Source organism: Dipodomys spectabilis, unplaced genomic scaffold (assembly GCF_019054845.1).
Source record: "Dipodomys spectabilis isolate Male_0828 unplaced genomic scaffold, ASM1905484v1 ptg000108l, whole genome shotgun sequence".
Lineage (NCBI taxonomy): Eukaryota > Metazoa > Chordata > Mammalia > Rodentia > Heteromyidae > Dipodomys > Dipodomys spectabilis.
The window spans coordinates 14571910-14591360 of record NW_024870785.1 but is presented as its reverse complement, the minus strand read 5'-3'; the positions used below and the strand labels follow the sequence as shown (position 1 = coordinate 14591360).

The 19451-nt window shown below is 44.3% G+C and overlaps 1 protein-coding gene and 1 pseudogene across 7 annotated transcripts in view; both read right to left on the bottom strand.

Moving 5' to 3' along the window:
* The window catches only part of Rnf111 (ring finger protein 111), a 66590-nt gene extending 63640 nt beyond the window's left edge, over positions 1-2950 (bottom strand). For 6 of the 7 annotated variants that reach the window (XM_042687666.1, XM_042687669.1, XM_042687671.1 and 3 more), the window contains exon 1: positions 2875-2947. The gene's annotated coding sequence lies outside the window, so the exon portion shown is untranslated. Of the gene's footprint in view, positions 1-2874 lie in introns of all 7 variants that reach the window. The other variant, XM_042687667.1, reaches the window with a different exon arrangement.
* LOC122114441 lies at positions 1811-9174 on the bottom strand (annotated as a pseudogene).
* Positions 9175-19451: the final 10277 nt, after the last annotated feature.

Here is a 19451-nt window from a genome sequence, read left to right as displayed (position 1 = left end):
TGCCTTGCATGCATGAGGCCCTGGGTTCGATTCCTCAGCACCACATAAGCAAAAAGAAAAAAAGCCGGAAGTGGCGCTATGGCTCAAGTGGCAGAGCTCTAGCCTTGAGCTGAAGAGCTGAGGGACAGTGCCCAGGCCCAGAGTTCAGGCCCCACGACTGGACCCAAAAAGAAAAAAGAAAAAGAAAAAAAATTGTAACACTGAATTCCCTCCTTAGTCAAATAAAAAGAAACATCTAAACATCTACAAAGCTTTACTCAATGAGGTTTTTATTCCTCAGTTCTTAAAGTAAAAACTACCTAGGAGAATCTGGTGTATTTCTCTTCATTACTTTATACAAGTAAATTGCTAATCTCACCATCTAAGCATCAGCAGAGTTATGTCTCAATTATCTGTAGAATTGAAGTACCAAAGTGAAGCCCACTGAGGTAGAACCTCTGCCAGAATGTATTTTTCACTGAAACAAAACAAAAATTTTTAATGAGGTTATTTTGCTTATACCTTGCTTCAAAAACCAACTCTATGCCACTTGTCAGTGGCTAATGCCTGTAATCCTAGCTACTCAGGAGGCTGAGATCTCAAAGATCACAGTTTGAAGCTAGCAGGGGCAGGAAAGTTGATGACACGCCTATTTCCAATTAACTACCAGAAAACTGGAAGTGGCCCTGTAGCTCACAGTGAATTGAGCACTAGCCTTGAGTGAAAAAACTCCAGATGCACCCAGACCCTGAATTCAAGCCCCACAATTTAAAAACTGAAAGACTCAAAGCCTTGGTGAAATGGTATAGCTCTGCAGTCCCAAGCCTCCCAGGAGACAGAGGTAGGGGGATCACTTGAACTACAGAATTCGCCGCCAGCTGGGTCAACAGATAACTCATATCTAAACAAGAACATCTAAACAAAAAAACAAAAAAAAATGACCAACACACATCAACCAATAGGATAAAGTGACAAGGTATATCACTCCTGTATATCAAGGAAAGGCACTCTAATTTTTGCTACAATATTATTCAGACAAATTCAAGGACTCCCTAACTCTTGAAATACTGGTGAGCCTGCAAGGAGCTGGTGACTCACGCCTGTGATCCTAGCTACTCTGGAGGCTGAGATCTGAGGATCGCGGTTCAAGGCACGTCCTTGACACTCTTAATCTTCAATAAACTACTCAGAAAGCCGGAACTGGCTCTGTGGCTCAAGTGGTAGAGCACTAGCCTTGAGCTAAAGAGCTGAGGGACAGAGCCCAGGCCCAGAGTTTAAGCCTCATGACCGATCTCCCCCCACCCCCTCAAAAAAAAAATACTGGTGAACCACTTAGGTGACAAGCAAATGAGCAGGAGAGCGATAAAAAGTCATTTGCCCAAAGTTAAATGTCCAGAAAAGTTAAAAAAAAAAAAAAAACTCAAAGCTTAAAAGCAATTTAAGCTTCTTTGGAGCCAACTGGGCCTTCTTTCCATTCTCACAAACATCACTAAAGACTATTGTTTAGCACTGAAACATTGTTTCTCTTGTCAGGTATACTTTATTTAAAAAAATAGTAACAGAGTATCAAAATTGTCACTCACATTGAAGTAAACTCAGTACGGAAACATCTCAAAAATCCCACGATAACTTCCACAGGCAAACACACACACACACACACACACACACACACACACACACACACACACACACACACACACACACACACACACACACACACACACACACACACACACACACACACACACACACACACGAAAAGGAAATGAAACCTCGGCTTTTTCCAAATCTACTTTTTTTTTAAGCTGAAGAGGGTCCCTGAACACAAGATCTAAATAAAAGTTTGGATCCAAAGCTGCAAGAAATAGGGTGAAGTCTATGTCAAACTGGCGCACGGTCACAGCCCTACGGGAGCTCTCAATTAACGCTGCGAATAAATCAATCAGGAAAAGCTCCCAACAATACAAAGGGTGACTACCCTCCCCCCCTCCCCTCCCCCCTGCCCCCCCCACTACCAACCACCCACAAATTAAACGAAGGCCCTCTATTTCCTGGTCCTTTGGAAAACGTGAAAAACCGAACGAGCTGTCAAGATCCTTCCTAGAACCGAAGAACCCGACCCTCCCTCTCGATTTCGGCACTATAACCGGACACCTATCCCCCACCCCCCCACCCCACCTCCGCTCTCCAGCAAGGGCCGGTGATAAATTATCGAGGCACAATAATGGGTGCGACCCAGCTTCTCTTTCTCTTAATGACCCGAGGAGACCCCCCCCCCCCGCCCCCCGACCCCGGTGCAGAGCGGACGCGCCTCTGGGTTTCGGCTGTTCGGCGGACTCGGTTTCCTTGATCGCAGGAAGGGAGGGCGATGGCTGCTGCCTCCCCGTGTGCACCGGGCGGGACTTGGCGCCCTCCGGGTGGCGGGTCCCGGGTGACCCGCAACGTTCCACGGTCGGGTTCGCGCTCCCACGCCTCGGCCCGGGTGCCGGGGACTCCGAGAGAGAGGCGGACCGGGGTGTGTGTGTGAAGGGAGGAGGGGTGTGTGTGTCGCGGGGGTGGGGGGGTCCCTTCCCTCTCTCCTTCCCTCCCTCTCCCCCCTCTCTCCTTCCTGCCTTCCCCTCCCTTCCCTGGAGGCTGTGGGTGTGTCGGCGACCCGACGCCCGGGCTCCGACACAATGAGACGGTCCCCGGGACCCCCGCCGTTCCCCCACCCCACCCCACCCCGCCTCGCGGCCGTCCCCCCCCCCGCCCCCGCCCGCGTGCCCGCCCGCGCCGCCCCCCGCCCCACGCGGCCGCGGCCCTTCCTCCCCCCCCCTCCCCGCCCCACCCTCCCCCGGAGCGCGCACGCGCGGCCCGGCGCTCCCCTCCCCCCCCACCACCGGGTTCCCCCCTCACCTCAATCATCAGCCGCCCCCTTTCCCGGGGATCGCTGACCCGGGAAGGAGGACGGGGAGGGAGAGTCGGGGGGCGGGCGGAGCGGACGTGGGAGCCGGCGGCCGGCGCCGCAGAGCCCGGCCTCACAGGCCCTCCAGTCACAGGACCGTCTGTCACCGCCACCGAACTGTACGTGCGGCGGCGCCGGGACACGGCCCCGATGACCCGGCCTGGGCTGCGAAATGCTCGGCTGGATCTCACTGGGCCTCCCCTCTCCGAAACCGGGGACGTCTGTGTGCTGCGCGCCCGGGGCACCTCGACACCATCGCCGCCGCCTCTGCCGCTCTTCTCCGGCCCCTGCCGCCGCCGCCGCCTAGCCAATCCCTCCCCTACGGCGAGCACGACACTTGCGCGTTTACGACGCGCCGGAAAGCGAGGCCGCCATAGCTTTACGCCTCTAGGAACAACTGCTGGTTTCTGCGCTTGCGCAGATCTTGGGGGTCCTGGCCGCTCCGCCTCCTGGTTCCCGGACGCCCCCCCCCCCTCCCCTCCCCGCCCCTCAAGCCCCCCTTTGTACTAGTTTTTCCATTCGGGCGGTGTTACAAAGCTCGTTTATCTCATTTTCTTTGGTGATGATGGGCGTCCTATCTAGGCATAATTCTGACTACATTTTGGTTAATTTTTTTTTTTTCCCTTGGCTAAGAAATTACAACTGCAGAACTACTGCTTATACTTAGGGTGCACTTAGGAACATGATACTGGTGCCACAAATTACATCCCAATGATAGGATTGCGACATTTCACTGTGAGGCTGAATTTGCTTCCGGAATCAGGCGAAAATAGTTACTCTTGAGTGTGATCTTAAATTTTTATTTTTAAAAATTCCGTAGATCACAAACGGTTCCTTATCAAGACTGGGAGAAGGCGCGAGCGGGCACGGGCTTCGGAGTCCCTGAGACCGTCTTTCTTTCAAAAGCCCGCGACGTCGCTGAGCAGCTGCCTGTTTTGTATATCTCCATCTCCTGTTTTGTAAAACATGGTATTGCTGGAAAGGGGCTCTTGTGAGATTAAATGAGGCAGTTTATATAAATCTCCAAACATTAACTTACCAAGCGGGTGTTAGATAAATATCTCTCCTCCTGTGTCATTTTTTTCTTTTTTTGTTAACTTATGATTTTCAAATTATTTAGAAGAAAAAGTATTGTAAGAACCTTGGACCAGGATTTACTTCAACCCTTCTTACTCCCTCACCTGGACTCTACCCCCATGGTTTTAGCTTAAGGCCTCATGACTTCTCAAACCAGTATTTCCATCCCTAAACCTTGTTTGTTTGTTTGTTTGTTTGTTTTTCCTGGAGGTTTTGACCTCCAGGAGGTCAAAGCACCAGCCATGTCTGCCAACTGAATACTCGAAATGTGACTAATACAAACTGAAAGTTGTTTTAGGCAAAACATATACATACACTTCCTAAAATTTTTAAATGTTGATTAGTTGATAAGACCATATTTTGAATGTATTGGCTTATTCGTAGTTCTTGAGATGATTCCCACTCATCCCCATAGGACATTTGACAATATCTACAGTGATTTTGTGTTGTCACGATTCAGGAAGGATAAGACATCAATTGGGTAGAAGCCAAAGGTGCTGTTTAATGCCCTACAGGCACAGAAGAGCCTCCAGAACAAAAGATTTCTCTGGTCCAAAATATTTTTGTTTGTGTGGTTGTTTATATATTAAGGTTATGGGTTTTCCTTGACATGGCCTCATATATTCCAGACAAGTGCTCTATTGAGCTACATCCTCAGCCCTGTTCCAAAATGTTTGAGTTCAGAAATCCTATTTAAATAAAATAAAGTTCATATCACTTTATTTTTTTTAACGTGGTTACTAGAACATGTGAAAGTATATTTTATATCCTACTGGATACAAGCACCTCTTCTACATTGTATCCAAAATAAATAATGTAGACTTCTATAAGACTGTTTTTCTCTAATTTCATATTTTTTTATTTTATTGTAAATATGCGGTACAAAGGGGTTACAGTTACATGTGTAAGGTAATGAGTACATTTCTTGTTGAACATTGTTACCTCCTCCTTTGTTTTTCTCCTACAATCCCTTCCCTCCCCCACAAAATTTCATATATTTTAATTATAGCTTTATTATTGGTAAGTAATTGTACAAAGAGGTTACAATTCACCATGTTAGTTTATGAATACAATGCGTAATTACTGATCTTGAAATCCAGAATTCTAAAGTGTTCACCTCTGCTAAAAATAAGAAAACATCCAAGTTTCTGGTCATTAAGAAGTTAAACCAGGGGGCTGGGAAGGTGACTCAATGGTAGAGTGCTTGCCTTGCATGCATGAGGCCCTGGATTCGATTCCTCAGCACCACATAAACAGAAATGGCCAGAAGTGGCACTGTGGCTCAAGTGGTAGAGCATGAGCCTTGAGCTGAAGAGCTCAGGGACAGCGCGCAGGCCCAGAGTTCAAGCCCCATGACCGAAAAAACAAAACAAAAAATGAAGGAGTTGAGGGCTGGGAAGGTGGCTCAGTGGTAGAGTGCTTGCCTTGCATGCATGAGGCTCTGGGTTCAATTCCTCAGCACCACATAAGCAAAAAAGAAAAAAGCCGGAAATGGCGCTGTGGCTCAAGTGGTAGAGCACTAGCCATGAGCTGAAGAGCTGAGGGACAGCGCCCAGGCCCAGAGTTCAGGCTCCATGACCAAACCCCTCCTCCCCCCCCAAAAAATGAAGGAGTTGAAAGCATGGGTCAGTTGGTAGAGTGGCAGCCAATGAGCAAAGCAAAAGCATCAGGTACTGAGTTTGAGTCCCAGGTTCAGAACAACAACAACAAAAAAACACAACTGGATATTGGGGTTGGAAGGTGGCTCAGTGGTTAAGTGCTTGTCTTGCATCCATGAAGCCCTGGGTTCGATTCCTCAGTACCACATAAACAGAAAAAGGTGGAAATGGTGCTGTGGCTCAAGTGATATAGAGTGCTAGCTTTGAATTTAAGAACTGAGGGACAGCGCCCAGTGCAGAGTTCAAATCCCATGACTGACAAAACAAAAACAAAAACTGGATAACCTCCAAAGTCTCAGCATTCTAACATTTTGTGTTTTTCATGAGATCTCGTTAGATTTATGAGAACCCTGTAAATAGGACAGTCTCAGGTGTCATTGACATACTGGTTAATTTCTTACAAATTCAGAACCGGAAGATGCTTCTATGCATTTGTATGTAATGATTCACAGATCATGCAACGTTTTCCAAAAACCATTAAAAGATTCACTGAACTATCTTAGTGTTCATTTAAATGTATTAAGGGTATCTTGACGGCGATTCTGGGTTACAGCATTACAGAGAAGGTGCTTGGTTTAAAGCCAAAGCACTGATGGTTTACCTGTAATCCTAGCTACTCAGGAGGCTGAAATCTGAGGATTCAGGTTTTAAAGTCAACCTAGGGAAACAAATGATCTCCAATTAACCAGCAAAAAACTGGAGCTGGAGGTATGGCTTCAGTGGTAGAGTGCCAGTCATGAGGGAAGAAAAAAAATGCTAGGTTTAAAGTTTACACAGTACTTTTAAAAGACTGATATATTTGGGGACTATTTGAAAGCAAGGATGTAGAAGATGGTGAAAGAGAATGAAATAAAACTTCCTGGATACTAGAAGGTGACCTAAAAATTTTTTTGAATACTTGATACTTCTGGTAAAACTTTAAATTTTGGTTGTTTCTGTTTGCTTGCTTGCTCATTTATTTTAAGGTCTAGGAATGGAACACAGGGCCTACGCACATTAGGAAAGTGCCCTACCACTAAGGTATACTCTCCAGTCTTATTTTTAATTTTTTTATAGTCACCATTAATATTTCAGAAATCTGGATTAGAGATTTTTTTTAACCAATGTCATTTATTTGAAATTGAAAGTTGATTTTTTTTTTTTTACACAGTGCAAGACTGATTGGTACGCATGATTAAGGTGATTAAGGAGGTAGGGCAGGGATGTCATCATAGTGGGTACAGGCCCCCATGAGTTCAAGCTAGTCACTTACCAGGAGGACTCACCATGTGGGATATATCAGATGCCACAGCGATCAAGGATGAGGTGCTTTTCAGCATCTGCGTCTTCAAACTCATCGGCACTGAATTTGGTAAAAACCCCTCTTCTTTAAGATGTAGATCTTCTGATGGCCAGCCAACATGACCCTGGCTTTGCGTAAGGCCTAGATCATGTGCTCTTTAGGCTGCGGGTTGATGTGGATGGACATGACTACAGGGCCAATGTGAACCCTTGGCATGATGCCCTGGGGCTTCCCCAAGGCACCTGCATACCTGTTTAGAGATTGTCAGTCTCAGCACAGGGCAGCATCTTGTTAATACAAATGATGTGGAGAGGATGGAGCCTCACTGGTCTAAGAAAGCCATCTTTGCCATAACTTTTTGGCACAAAATGGACGGCCTTCAAGGTGTTGTTTGTTATAGGATCGCTGCTCATATTCATCTGACACTATGGGACCACAAAGTGGGAAATCATCCACCTTTACTTGCTTCTGTACCAATCAAATATGAGATCTTGGCCTCAGGGATGCCCCGAGAAGAAGGTAGAGCCAGCGATTCACACAGACACCCCAATCTTCAGTGGCCTGCTGAAGGAAAAGCTTAGTTGGCTTTGAGGCTTGAACTCAGGGCCTGGGCGTTGTCCCTGAGCCCTTTTGTTCTACGCTGGCCCTGTACCTCTTTGATCCACAGCGCCACTACCAGTTTTCTGGTGGTTCATTGGAGAGAAGAGTCTCACAGACTTTCCTGTCCCAGGGCTAGCTTTGACCCATGATCCTCAGATCTCAGCCTCCTGAGTAGCTAGGATTACGGGAGTGAACCACCAGCCTGGCACTTAGTTGACTTTCATCAATTGGTTGTTGTTGATGATGTCCAAACTCTGAAACCTTATTCATTGAAATTGTACAGATAAATTACCACCTTTCCATCCTGAACCCTACTATCCAGTTTAGGATTGAGTTAAACTAGGAAACAGTGCCACCTACTGAAGCAAAATTATTTAAATATCTCAACATTAAATTGATTATTTTTTTCCCAGATTCCTCCCCCTGAGGGAAAAAAAGAGAAAAACATTTAAAGACAAAGGCTCTTCTTACAGCAAATGCTTTTTTTATTTAGCTAAATTTTCCCTTATAGTGAGAGAAAACAGACTGGTCACCAGTGTTTTCCAGTCTCACCCACCACCACCCTGACAAATGATAAAGGAATTAAAGAGATACAAGCCAGATACCCACGGCTCACACCTGTAATCCTGGCTACACAGGAGGCTGAGATCTGAGGATCATGGTTCAAAGCCAGCCCCAGTAGAAAAGTCCCTATGAGACTCTTTTGTTGTTTGTTTGTTTTGGTCAGTCATGGGGCCTGAACTCTGGGCCTGGGCGCTGTTCCTCAGCTCTTCAGCTCAACGCTAGCACTCTACCACTTGAGCCACAGCACCACTTCCAGCTTTTTCTGCTTATGTGGTGCTGAGGAATCGAACCCAGGGCCTCATGCATCCAAGACAAGCAATCTACCGTTGAGCCACCTTCCCGGCCCCACTATGAGACTCTTATTTCAAAACCCAGAATTAGAGCTGTGGCTCAGTCATAGAGTGCTAGCCTTGAGCAAAAGGGCTCAGTGAGGGATCCCAGGCCCTGAGTTCAAATCCCACAACTGACAGAGTGGGGGGGTTGAGGGGAGAGAGACTCAAGTAACAAATAGGAGTAAGTTTCAGTAAACAAATTATTCTAAAACATCTGGAAGACAAAAATTAAGAGACTTTTCCACTTCAGTTGTAGAGTGGAAAGAAAAAAGCCAAATCCTATACTCCAGTCAGAAGGGGCTGTGCCTGGGTTAATGGAGCCAGCTATATTAATGAGCAAGAAGCTCCTGTGAGCAAGCTGCACCTGAACCAATGGGTGAGCAGAATCAATGAGCAAGGTGCACCAATGAGCGAGAAGCTATGCCTTGAAGAAACCAAGAGAGGCCAGGGAGTCGGGAGGACAAGAATACAAAGGTAGAAATGGAAAAGAAGAATTCTAAGTTTCTGTGTGGCAAAGACACACCTCCTCACATGTCTGCCACATGAAAGTGGCATCTAGGCCTTTAAGTACTGGCTAAAAACAGTGGCAAGGAGTGCTGCAAAGATTGAACTACTTGAGAAGAACTAGAGTAGCTGGAATGACAAGTTGCTTTTGACTCCGTGTAGGCCCCACCTGCCCATACCTGCCCAGCGGTAGGCAGCACCCCCATTAATGCAGACTTCACACTCAATTTTCATGCTACTTCATATATATGTATACACACACACACAGAGAGACAGAGACAGAGACAGAGAGAATGCAAGTCCTGGGGCTTGGGCACTGTCCTCTCTGCTCAATGCTAGTGCTCCACCACTTGAGCCACAGTGATACCTCTCCCTTTTTCTGTTTATGTGGTACTGAGGAATTGAACCCAGGGATTCATGCTTGCGAGGCAATCATTCTACCACTAAGCCACATTCCCAGCCATATTTGTGTGTGAGTATGTATATGTGTATATATTATTATTATTATTATTATTCTGGTGGTACCAGGGTTGGAACTCATGGTCTCAAACTTGCTAGGCAGGTGCGCTACCACATGACTCATGCTCCTAATCCTTTAGTTGTTGGTGGTGATGATGATGATGGTGGTGGTGGTGGGGTTTTTGGTTGTTCTTTTGGAGGATTTTGTATGTTTTATACTCAGGAAGCTGAATGAAGCAAGAGGAACACAAGTTCAAGTCCAGCCTCATTTGAATTTAGACTGTCTATGAACAAACAAGTTAATGTCTCTTTCTCTTATTTAGCACTTGTTTTTGTCTTTTGTTAGTAAAGAGAAGGTCTTGCTATGTTCCCCAGGCTGGCTTTGAATGCTGGGTGGGCATGAGTAATCCTCCTGCTCTAGCCTCCTAAGTAGCTGTGCAAGATCCACCATGCCCATGCCCATGCCCATGCCTGTCTCTGTGTGTGTGTGTGTGTGCGTGTGTGTGTGTGTGTGTGCTTAGTTGGAGATAAGAGTCTCACAGGCTTTCCTGCCTGAGCTGGCTTCAAACTTGATCCTCAGATCTCAGCTTCCTGAATAGCTATCATTACAGTGTGCTCTAGCCGGGTGCTTAGCTCCTAGCTCCTAAGGAGGCTGAGATCTGAGGATTGTGGTTCAAAGCCAGCCCAGGCAGGAAAGTCTGTGAAACAATTATCTCCAATAAAACCACTAGAAAACTGGAAGTGGTGCAGTGGCTCAAGCGATAGAGTGCTCGCCTTGAGCTAAAGAGCGCAGGGACAGCTCCCAAGCCCAGAGTTCAAGCCCCATGACCAACAAAAATAAATAAATAATAAATAGTGTTCCACCAGCACCAAGCCCAGCTTGTCTTTTTGAGGATAGCCATCCAGCAAGAATGAAACAGAAATATCATACTTTAGTGATAATCTTAGAAATTATCACCATCCATCCTATGTATTGAAATCTGATGTTGCCTTTATTAGTCTCCTAGGCAAGAACCTATAAATGGCTTAACATTTCCCACATATATACCCTCACAAATACCCCATTTGTATTTCAATCATGCAATATAGTCCTTTATACCCTCACAAATACCCCATTTGTATTTCAATCATGCAATATAGTCCTGCAACATTTAATCCCACAAGACATTATTCTGGCTCTGCAGGTTCTCTACCCGTCCACATGATTTAGATTTAACCACATAATTATCATTTTCTTTCTTTGAATCTTTAATGTTTAATGAAGGTTTTATCTTAGGCTCATCTAAGCTACACATAATTAGCATTTTCTCTGGTTTCTCTTGTTTTCTTGCATCTCTGATCTTTTTTGCAAGATTGCTTTATTTCTGCATGATGAACAACTCACAAACTATCCTTTTGTTTTAATGGTTATATGCGGTTGGCGATCTCTCTCTTCCTTTTTCCTTGAACATGTATTCACTTGTCTTCATTACTGAAACATTTCTAGACCAGATGTTTCTTCCTCATGATACGTTAGAGGTATAATTTCACAGACTTTTTTTTTTCTAGTCGGTCATGAGCCCTGAACTCTGGGCCTGGGCACTGTCCCTCAGCTCTTCAGATCAAGGCTAGCGCTCTACCACTTGAGCCACAGCACCACTTCCGGCTTTTTCTGCTTATGTGGTGCTGAGGAATTGAACCCAGGGCCTCATGCAAGCACTCTACCACTGAGCCACCTTACCGGTCTGGGACTTTTTTTTTTTGCCAGTCTTGGGGCTTGAACTCAGGGCCTGGGCACTGCCCCTGAGCTTCTTTTACTCAAAGCTAGCACTCAACCACTTAAACCACAGTCCACTTCCAGCTTTTTCTGTTTATATGGTACTGAGGAATAGAACTCAGGGCTTCATGCAAGCACTCTACCACTAAGCCACATCCCCAGACCAATTTCATTGACTTTTGAAGGCACTGTTGTCACTGAACTCCAAAGTTAATTTCATTGTAGCTCCTTCAAAAGAAACATCTTTTTTTCCTGGCAACTTTGAGACTTTTCTTTGTCTTAATTTGCTATATATTATGTATTATGTATGTTCCTCGAGGGCTTGAACTTGTGTTCTTACCTTTTTCAGCTAAAAACTTCCATTTGAACCAAGTTTCAACTTTGTTTTTTTTGTTGTTGTTTGTTTGTTTTTGCTGGTAAATTGGAGAAGAGTCTCTCAGATTTGTCTGCCTGTGCTGGCTTCAAACCTTAATCCTCAAATTTCAACCTCTCATGTAGTTAAGATTACAGATTGAGCCACTGGTGCCTGGCTGAGGTTCTATTTTGATTTGCCTACTTGCCTATTTCATTTTTTGTTGTTGTTGGTCAGTCATGGGGCTTGAACTCTGGGCCCCCTGAGCTCTTCAGTTCAAGGCAATTGCTCTACCACTTGAGCCACAGTGCCACTTCTGGTTTTCGGTGGTTAATTGGAGATAAGAGTCTCTTGGACTTTCCTGCCTGGGTTGGCTTTGAACCGTGACCCTCAGATCTCAGCCTCCTGAGTAGCTCAGATTATAGGCGTGAGCCACCAGTGCCAGATGAGCCATTCATTTTTATTAATTCAACTTGAATTTTGTAGAGCTTCTTTAAACAGTGGACTATTGAGCTTGCCTCTTCAAAATTTGTTCCTACCTTTATTCTTTCTCTACCCTACCAAACAACAACAACAACAAACCCTCTACTTAATCATGTTGGATCTTCTTTCTGCATGTGGTACATGTATTACTGTTGTGTGTGTGTGTGTGTGTTGTGTGTGTGCACACGCGCGTGCATGTATGCTTTGCTAGAATTGAACCTGGAGCCTCAAACATGCTAAGCAAACTGTGAGCTACAGCCCCAGCCCCAATATTCCTATTTTTAACCCCCTCCTCATTACATCTAGACAGTTTCTTTTGAGTTTTATTCCAGCCACCAAAGTTTTCTCTCCAGCTATGACTAATCTAGAATTTTTTATGATGTTAAATGTTAACATATTAATTGTTTTTATAAAGTCTGTGTCTGGTAACTCTACTTCCTGGACTCCTGTGCTATTTGCTTTTTCCCCGTTGATTCTCACTTGTGGCTGCTTGTCTCTTTGTGTGTCTCTTTATCTTTAACTGAGTTCAGGATATGGTGCTTGAGATGATATTTACAGTCATAATCTGTAATGAGGTTAACTTCCTTCTCCAAGGATTCCGGCTTCTATCTAGCAGTAGATCAATGGTAAACAGTGCAAGGCCTAGGTGTGTGGTTTCCAGAGCAACCATGTGCTATGAGGGAAGAAAGCAGCCCACACTCTTTCTTTCAGAGGACAGATCTTCCCCCATCCTTCCCAAAGTTCACTGCACTGCCATCTTTGTGGACCAACTATCATTCCTTCAGCCAGACCAGAAAGGCTTGTAAATGTAGCTTAATGTCCCATTGCCTCCTCAGGACTGATACATAATCCAGGACAAATATGCTCCTCATGGCTTCCTTCTGGCTGTGGTCCTAGGCACATGACCTGCCTTCTAATTCCTCATCAAATTGCTACCTGTTTTATGACTTCAAATATTCGTATGTTATCTGGATTTCTTTAGTTATGTCCAATAGGAAGGCAAGAAAAAATGATCTCCCTGCATGTTTTAATTACAGACCTTCTGCCTGTATTGTCTCTTCCTAATTGTGTATGCTACTTCATCTATGCGTTGATCTCTCAGAATTGTTAACTGATAAAATTAGACATTACAGGTATTCTTAGCCAAAAGGCTGAGAAGTGACAACATGTTCTAGTTTTGGTAAGATCTCTCTTTTAAACACCAGATATGTATGTTCAACTACCTATTTAGTCTCCAATTGGATGTCTCATAGGAACTCCAGGCCCAAGAGGTATAGAATCATATTTATATCTATGTGTCACTCAAGCCCTATATCTGATGGTCTATGTTATTTCCAGCATTTTATTTCTTTCTCTGACCCATAGTAGGGGAAAAGAATATTCTAAAATTTTTGTCATATTAGATTTATGGAAAAAGAATCAGAGTATGAGAAATTTCCCCAAAGTCAAAAATCAGAATTTAAAAATCTAGGTTTAGATTTTAGTGTCCTGCTAATATGGAATAAAACCAGCACATCATTGTCCACTTCAAAAACTTGAAAATCACCCAAAATATTAGGAACAATAGTTTCCAGATACGGAGAGCAGGCAGCATGAATCTGTGCTGCTGAGAAAAGAGAAACAGGAGAAGCAAGTCTTCAAATGTTCCACACCACAGCTGAAGAGTATCTAGGCTGCTGCAGAGAAAGAAATAAACCAAAATCATTGCATGGAGTCCATAAGGTAGAGGATCCAGAGGTGCCCAGGGAGCTGCAGGGCATATACAACCTGAGATCAGTTAGCTACACAGGGAGGAGAGGAAGTTTGCAAGAATTGCAGAGGTGCCCCTTAAGTCTGTGACTAGGGACTGATCTCCACATACAGATCAGCAAACTATTGAGGAAAAGGAAAGTCATCAGGTAAGAGGAGGCAAAGCATTTCCAGAGCTCACACAATGCTGTATATTCTATTACCTACAGGAGAAGACCTGTGAACATGTGGGTGCATGGGGCCAAGTCATGAAAAAGGTACCTCATTGATGGGGACAAATTAGGCCTGCTGGATACATTCTCACAAAGCTTAAAAGCTAGCCTCAAAGAGGCCAAGTTTACTCCAAGTACCTTAGTGAGGCTCCAGAATAAAGTCCTAACAAATGGACCATTATACATAATCCATCTTCCAGGAATGAAAAATTCAGTCTCTGTGGTCCAAACAAGATGGCTAAGCTCACAGAGGTGCAGGAAAACAAACCCATAACCAGGGAGAAAAACAATCAATAGAAAAAAATCAAGAGAGAACACAGATGATATAATCAACAGACAAGGCTGCTGAAAGTTGCTTTAAATATATGTCATTTAATCAAGAAAATATTGGAAGGATTGAGGTGTAGCATTAACTGTAAAATACCCCCTGGTACACTAGACTAGTACTACTGGGTAAAAGAATCGCAAACTGAAAAATAAAACTTTAGAAATTATCCCTGTTGTGCTAGGCAGGAAGGACACAAAAACAGGAGGTTATGGTTCAAGGTTGGACTATGAAAGAGAAAAGAATAGAAAATAAAAGAAAGGGTAAGGGAAGGAAATAAAAGGGACAAAAAAGAAGAAAAAGGAAAAATTAACAAGACCTTATATTAAAAAAAAATAAGGGGCTGGGAAGGTGGCTCAGTGGTAGAGTGCTTGCCTTGCATGCCTGAGGCCCTGGGTTCGATTCCTTAGCACCACATAAGCAAAAAGAAAAAAAGCCAGAAGTGGTGCTGTGGCTCAAGCAGTAGAGCGCTAGCCCTGGGCTGAAGAGCTGAGGGACAGCGCCCAGGCCCAGAGTTCAGGCCCCACGACAGGACCCCCCCCAAAAAAAAAATAATAAAAAAAATAAAAATAAATAAAAAAATAAGCCCAGGGATTGGAGGCATGGGTCATTGGTAGAATGCCAGGGCCACTGCAAGGTCCTGACTTCAAACTTTAGTACTTTAAAACAAACAAACAAAAACAGTGGAGTGTGGTGGTGTATATGTTGGACCTATCATATTCCAAGGGACCTCTGGGTAAAAATAAGACCGTATCTGAAAAAAAAAAAACAAAAAAAACTAAAAAAGAGTTAGAGTACCTGCCCTCAGGCAGATGATCATCAATTCAAACTCCAGTACTGCAATAAAGGAAGGGAAGAAGGAAGAAAGGAAGGGAGGGAGGGAGGGAAGGAGGAAGAAGGAAAAAAATGCTTCAGTAAACAGAAAATGATACCAGATGGAAATTTGGATATACATAGGGAGATGAAGAGCATCAGATATAGGAAATAGGGAATTAGGAAGAATTTATATTCTTCTTTTATTTCTTTAAAAGATGATTTACAAGCTAGGCGCTGGTGGCTCACACCTGTATCCAAGCTATTAAGGAGCTGAGATCTGAGGATTGGCAGTTCAAAGCCAGCCCAGGAAGTAAAGTCCATAAGATTTTTTTGTGTGTGTGTGAAAATACTGTACAGAAGGGTTACAATTACATGGGGCAGGTAATGAGTACATTTCTTTTCTTTTCTTTTTTTTTTTTCTTTTTTTGAACTCTGGGTCTGGGCACTGTCCCTGTGCTCTTCAGCTCAAGGCAAGCGCTCTACCGCTTTAGCCACAGCTCCACTTCTGGTTTTCTGGTGGTTTATTGGAGATAAGAGTCTCACAGAGGGGCTGGGATGGTGGCTCAGTGGTAGAGCGCTTGCTTTGCATGCATGAGGCCCTGGGTTCGATTCCTCAGCACCACATAAGAAAAAAGAAAAAAAAAATCTGGAAGTGGCACTGTGGCTCAAGTGGTAGAACGCTAGCCTTGAGCTGAAGAGCTGAGGGACAGCATCCAGGCCCAGAGTTCAGGCCCCACGACTGGACCCCCCCGCCCTCCCCCCCCCCCCCCCCGCCAAAAAAAAAAAAAAAAAAAAAGAGTCTCACGGACTTTCCTGCTCCGGCTGGCTTGGAACCGAGATCCTCAGATTTCAGCCTCCAGAGTAGCTAGGATTACAGGCGTGAGTAGCTAGGATTACAGACGAGAGCCACCAGTGCCCTGCCTATGAGTACATTTCTTATCAAGCATTGTTGCCTCCTCCTTTGTTTCCCCTTCCCTTCCCATCCCCCCCTCCCCATTTCTGTCCTCCCTCCATGAGACTCTTATCTTCAATAAACCACCAGAAAACCTGAAGTGGTAGAGAGCTAGCCTTGAGCTAATGAGCTGAGGGACAGCGCCCAGGCCCAGAGTTCAAGCCCCATGACTGACCAAAAAAAAAAAAAAGAAAAAGAAGAAGAAAAAAGATGATTTACTTTCTGGCTGGGTTTTGGGATGCACACCTATAATCCTAGCATTCAGGAGACTAAGACAGGAGAACCTTGATTTCTGAGGCCAGCCTGGGCTAGGTGATGAGACTCTGCAAATGAATAAATGAATAAATATAAATAAGTACATAGAGCTGGGATTGACATTCAGTAGAAGAATACTGGTTCAATCTCAAACATGAAACCATATCAAAAACAGAAACTTGATAGTAACAATATATTGTACAGCTTTTACACATGCAAGTTGAATGTCCAATAAAGGATGAGGCAGAAATAGGGTGCTAGTGGCTCACACCAGTAATCCTAGCTACTCATGAGGCTGAGATCTCAGGATCATGGTTCAAAGCCAGCCCCAGAAGGAAAGTCCATGATATCCTTATCTTTAATTAACCACCAGAAAACTAGAAGTGGAGCTGTGGCTCAAAGTGGTAAAGCACTAGCCTTGAACAAAAGGGCTCGGGGACAGAGCCCAAGTCCTGAGTTCAAGCCCCAAGACTGACAAAAAAAAAAAAAAGAGGCAGAAAAAGAAGAATTTTGTTAAACAGTCCTGCTTGTTAAATAGTTCTTACTCTATATTTGAAGATGGACCTGTGCTAAGTTAAATATTTTTACTATAAACATTAACTTAACCAGTAAAAATACAAAAATAAAAGGAACAGCTAATAAGAAGACAATGAAGATAAAATGAAACCATTGAGTCTTTTTAATCCAAAGAAGCCAGGAAAATGGAGAAAGGAGCAAAGGACAGAACCAGGCATGGTGGGACACACCAGTAACCCCAGCTAGTAAAGAGGCTGAGCCCAAGGCAAGCCCAGATTAAGGTAAGCAGGTAAACTATCTGATAAATAAAACAAAAGAGCTCAAGCAATAGAGCACTTTGCATGATTTATACGAGGCCCTGGTTCAATCCTCAATAGTACAAGAAACAAAACTAAAAAAAAGTAAGAAAGGATTAAAGGAAAGGCATGAAAATGATATAGGCTAATAATCAGAAAAAAGCCGGAAGTGGTACTGTAGCTCAAGTGGTAGAGTGCTAGCCTTGAGCTGAAGAGCTGAGGGACAGCACCCAGGCCCAGAGTTCAGGCCCCATGATCGGAACCAAAAAAAAAAGAAATCTGAGGGCTGGGAAGGTGGCTCAGTGGTAGAGCGCTTGCATGCTTGAGGCCCTGGGTTCGATTCCTCAGCACCACATAAGCAAAAAGAAAAAAGCCGGAAGTGGCTCTGTGGCTCAAGTGGTAAAGTGCTAGCAATGAGCTGAAGAGCTGAGGGACAGCGCCCAGGCCCAGAGTTCAGGCCCCACGACCGAATCCCCCCCCCAAAAAAATCTGAAATGGTTATGAGATAAGCTAATTTCAGAGAAACTCATGGAAAACAACAGACTATTAAAAAAATCCTAAATGTATATGCATTTCATAATGAATATTCTCAACAAGGGTACCTGGTACACTAACAAATCATATAATATTCTGAGTCATAGCTGGGTGCTGGTGGCTCATGCCTGTAATCCTGCCTTCTCAAAAGGCTGAGATCTGAGGATTGCAGTTTGAAGATAGCCCAGGAAGGAAAATCCATGAGACTCTTATCTCCAACAAACCACACAGAAAAAGCCAGAAATGCTGGGGCCAGTGGCTCACACCTGTAATCCTAGCTACTTAAAAGACTCAGATCTGAGGATCCTGGTTCAAAGGCAGCCCAGGCAGGAAAGTCCATGAGACTCTTATCTCCAATTAACCACTAGAAAACTGGAAATGACACTGTAGCTCAAATGGCAGAGCACTAGCCTTCAGCAAAAGAAGCTCAGGGATAACACCCAGGACTGGCAAAATAAAGAAAAAAGAAAAAGGAAAAAAAAAAGAAAACTGATTTTGAGTCATAAAACAAGTATTATTAAATTCAGAATGATTGAATTCATACAAAGTATGTTCTCACTATAGTAGAATTAAAGAAGATAACACTAGGGGCTGGGAAGGTGGCTCAGTGGTAGAGCGCTTGTCTTGCATGCTCAAGGCCCTGGGTTCGATTCCTCAGCACCACATAAGCAAAAAGAAAAAAAAGCCAGAAGTGGCACTGTGGCTCAAGTGGTAGAGCACTAGCCTTGAGCTCAAGAGCTGAGGGACAAGTGCCCAGGCCCAGAGTTCAGGCCCCATGACTGGACCCAAAAAAAAAAAAAAAAGATAACACTATATTTAGAAATGACTAAATTTATAAATAAATGATAGGTCAAAGGGAAATTTAAAAAGGTTTTAAGTGAGAAAAATAAACTACAATGATTCAAACTTTGTGGCATGCCACTGAAGCTGTGTTTTCTGGGAAACTCAGAGCATCAAATATTTACATATGAAAAGAACGTTTTAAAATCAGTGAACCAAACAGAAAGCTCAGGGAAGGAGAGAGAATGAAGTCATGTGGGTACCAGCTTATGGGCTGAGGGAATTAGGACAAGTGCTGGGTCCTGGTTAGCACTGAATCAGAGGTGCCCAAGGCTTTTCTCTTCTAAGGCAGCAAGAACCTGTTCAGAAAATTTGCATGAAGCCCCGCACCAGTGGCTCAGGACTGTAATCCTGGCTGTTCAGGAGGCTGAGATTTGAAGACTGCCTTCAAAGCCAGCCCAGGTAGAAAAGTCCCCATGAGACTCTTTTTTTTTTTTTTTTTGTCAGTCATGGGGCTTGAACTCTGGGGACTGGGCACTGTCCCTCAGCTCTTCAGCTCAAGGCCAACACTCTACCACTTGAGCCACAGCACCACTTCTGGTTTTCTGGTGGTTTATTGGAGATAAGAGTCTCATTGGACTTAACTGCCTGGGCTGGCTTTGAATCATGATCCTCAGATCTCAACCTCCTAAATAGCTAGGATTATGGGCAAGAGACACCAGTGCCCAGCTCCTATGAGATTCTTATCTCCAATTAACCACTCAAAACCTGGAAATGGTGCTGTGGCTCCAATGGTAGAGGGCCAGCCTTGAACACAAAGAGGCTCCGGGACAGCACCCAGACCCTGAGTTCAAGTCCCCTGACCAACTAAAAAAAAAAAATGGGCTGGGATGTAGCCCAGTAGCAAAGCACTTGCCTAGCAAGTACAACATCCTGGGTTCGATTCCGCAGTACCAAAAAAGAAAAAGACAAAATAAAATCCCAGCTGGGTGAGAATAGTTTAGTCGTATAATCCTAGAAAATGTT